Genomic DNA, 3196 nt, shown 5'->3' with positions numbered 1-3196 from the left:
CGGCCCAAGTTTTAGTTTAAGAAAGCTTGTAATCAAACTAGTTTTCATCCCACTGAATACGGTGTGTTGCTATTCATTTCCTAGAATCATTCTTCTCTAATCATTTGTTGTGATCCATTTGGGGAGTTTGTAGCTAAAAGCTTGGAAACAAACAGCTTTGGAAGTGTTGAAATGGTCATTTTGAGATTTGTTGAAACTATTGACGGCTGAACTTTGCAAAGAACATAATTACAAATCCTTCAACCCAAAAAGGCCTGTGGTCTGATGGTCTCCTAGATGGAATGATCATGCATATGCATGCAGCTTCCTCCGTCTTACAGAGACTGGACTCTGTTTATCATGCAGCCTCCTCTGTCTGACAGAGACTGGACTCTGTTTATCATGCAGCCTCCTCTGTTTATCATGCAGCCTCCTTTGTCTGACATAGACTGGACTCTGTTTATCATGCAGCCTCCTCTGTCTTACAGAGACTGGACTCTGTTTATCATGCAGCCTCCTCTGTCTGACAGAGACTGGACTCTGTTTATCATGCAGCCTCCTCTGTCTTACAGAGACTGGACTCTGTTTATCATGCAGCCTCCTCTGTCTGACAGAGGCTGGACTCGGTTTATCATGCATCCTTGCACTTTATTACTAATGCCAAGTCACTCACCCACCATTGCACATTGTACCAAATAGAAGGTTGGACCTCACTTTATATGCACAGAAAGATACATTTGTATGTGTTCATCTACAAAGGCCTTTTGGATAAACTCCCTCTTTACCTCTGTAGTCTGGTCTCCTTCACCCCCAGCAGGTAAACTCCCTCTTTACCTCTGCAGTCTGGTCTCCTTCACCACCAGCAGGTAAACTCCCTCTGTAGTCTGGTCTCCTTCACCACCAGCAGGTAAACTCCCTCTTTACCTCTGTAGTCTGGTCTCCTTCACCACCAGCAGGTAAACTCCCTCTTTACCTCTGTAGTCTGGTCTCCTTCACCACCAGCAGGTAAACTCCCTCTTTACCTCTGCAGTCTGGTCTCCTTCACCACCAGCAGGTAAACTCCCTCTGTAGTCTGGTCTCCTTCACCACCAGCAGGTAAACTCCCTCTTTACCTCTGTAGTCTGGTCTCCTTCCCCACCAGCAGGTAAACTCCCTCTTTACCTCTGTAGGCTGGCTTTCTTCACCACCAGCAGGTAAACTCCCTCTTTACCTCTGTAGTCTGGTCTCCTTCATCACCAGCAGGTAAACTCCCTCTTTACCTCTGTAGTCTGGTCTCCTTCATCACCAGCAGGTAAACTCCCTCTTTACCTCTGTAGTCTGGTCTACTTCATCACCAGCAGGTAAACTCCCTCTTTACCTCTGTAGTCTGGTCTCCTTCATCACCAGCAGGTAAACTCCCTCTTTACCTCTGTAGTCTGGTCTCCTTCACCACCAGCAGGTAAACTCCCTCTTTACCTCTGTAGTCTGGCCTTCTTCACCACCAGCAGGTAAACTCCCTCTTTACCTCTGTAGTCTGGTCTCCTTCATCACCAGCAGGTAAACTCCCTCTTTACCTCTGTAGTCTGGTCTCCTTCATCACCAGCAGGTAAACTCCCTCTTTACCTCTGTAGTCTGGTCTCCTTCACCACCAGCAGGTAAACTCCCTCTTTACCTCTGTAGTCTGGTCTCCTTCATCACCAGCAGGTAAACTCCCTCTTTACCTCTGTAGTCTGGTCTCCTTCCCCACCAGCAGGTAAACTCCCTCTTTACCTCTGTAGGCTGGCTTTCTTCACCACCAGCAGGTAAACTCCCTCTTTACCTCTGTAGTCTGGTCTCCTTCATCACCAGCAGGTAAACTCCCTCTTTACCTCTGTAGTCTGGTCTCCTTCATCACCAGCAGGTAAACTCCCTCTTTACCTCTGTAGTCTGGTCTACTTCATCACCAGCAGGTAAACTCCCTCTTTACCTCTGTAGTCTGGTCTCCTTCATCACCAGCAGGTAAACTCCCTCTTTACCTCTGTAGTCTGGTCTCCTTCACCACCAGCAGGTAAACTCCCTCTTTACCTCTGTAGTCTGGCCTTCTTCACCACCAGCAGGTAAACTCCCTCTTTACCTCTGTAGTCTGGTCTCCTTCATCACCAGCAGGTAAACTCCCTCTTTACCTCTGTAGTCTGGTCTCCTTCATCACCAGCAGGTAAACTCCCTCTTTACCTCTGTAGTCTGGTCTCCTTCACCACCAGTAGGTAAACTCCCTCTTTACCTCTGTAGTCTGGCCTCCTTCACCACCAGCAGGTAAACTCCCTCTTTACCTCTGTAGTCTGGTCTCCTCCACCATCAGCAGGTAAACTCCCTCTTTACCTCTGTAGTCTGGTCTCCTCCACCATCAGCAGGTAAACTCCCTCTTTACCTCTGTAGTCTGGCCTTCTTCACCACCAGCAGGTAAACTCCCTCTTTACCTCTGTAGTCTGGTCTCCTTCATCACCAGCAGGTAAACTCCCTCTTTACCTCTGTAGTCTGGTCTCCTCCACCATCAGCAGGTAAACTCCCTCTTTACCTCTGTAGTCTGGTCTCCTTCACCACCAGCAGGTAAACTCCCTCTTTACCTCTGTAGTCTGGTCTCCTTCATCACCAGCAGGTAAACTCCCTCTTTACCTCTGTAGTCTGGTCTCCTTCACCACCAGCAGGTAAACTCCCTCTTTACCTCTGTAGTCTGGTCTCCTTCATCACCAGCAGGTAAACTCCCTCTTTACCTCTGTAGTCTGGTCTCCTTCACCACCAGCAGGTAAACTCCCTCTGTAGTCTGGTCTCCTTCACCACCAGCAGGTAAACTCCCTCTGTAGTCTGGTCTCCTTCACCACCAGCAGGTAAACTCCCTCTTTACCTCTGTAGTCTGGTCTCCTTCCCCACCAGCAGGTAAACTCCCTCTTTACCTCTGTAGTCTGGTCTCCTTCACCACCAGCAGTTACCATACCCCCGGTCTGCTAGGTGGTTGCTACTTAAAGTCCCCAGGACATTCACAGTATTAGGCAAGACTGCCTTCTCTTCTTGTGCGCCAGAGGCATGGAATAGTCCACAATCCCTGCTTCATCTAGATATGTTAGTGCTACTGAATGGAATAGTCTACAATCCCTGCTTCATCTAGATATGTTAGTGCTACTGAATGGAATAGTCTACAATCCCTGCTTCATCTAGATATGTTAGTGCTACTGAATGGAATAGTCTACAATCCATGCTTCAT

General features: G+C 48.1%; 1 long non-coding RNA gene across 14 annotated transcripts; it reads right to left on the bottom strand.

Annotated features, from left to right (window-relative positions):
* Positions 1-653: 653 nt before the first annotated feature.
* On the bottom strand, positions 654-2917 carry LOC149982171 (uncharacterized). 14 transcript variants are annotated; one of them, XR_016482807.1, is made up of 5 exons: positions 2611-2917; positions 2121-2561; positions 1484-2022; positions 1190-1434; positions 654-1091 (listed from the first exon to the last, which is right to left on the bottom strand). It is a non-coding gene; the product is annotated as an uncharacterized LOC149982171 (long non-coding RNA). The 14 variants fall into 14 exon arrangements; XR_016482808.1 differs by having other exon boundaries at positions 655-1091; positions 2121-2553; XR_016482801.1 differs by having other exon boundaries at positions 730-1091; positions 2121-2267; positions 2513-2917.
* Between the last annotated feature and the right edge of the window lie 279 nt (positions 2918-3196).

This window comes from Oncorhynchus mykiss, chromosome 8 (genome assembly GCF_057628025.1).
Source record: "Oncorhynchus mykiss isolate SJ-2025 chromosome 8, ASM5762802v1, whole genome shotgun sequence".
NCBI lineage: Eukaryota > Metazoa > Chordata > Actinopteri > Salmoniformes > Salmonidae > Oncorhynchus > Oncorhynchus mykiss.
The sequence above is the reverse complement of the archived record's forward strand: the minus strand, read 5'-3'. Positions and strand labels throughout refer to the sequence as shown.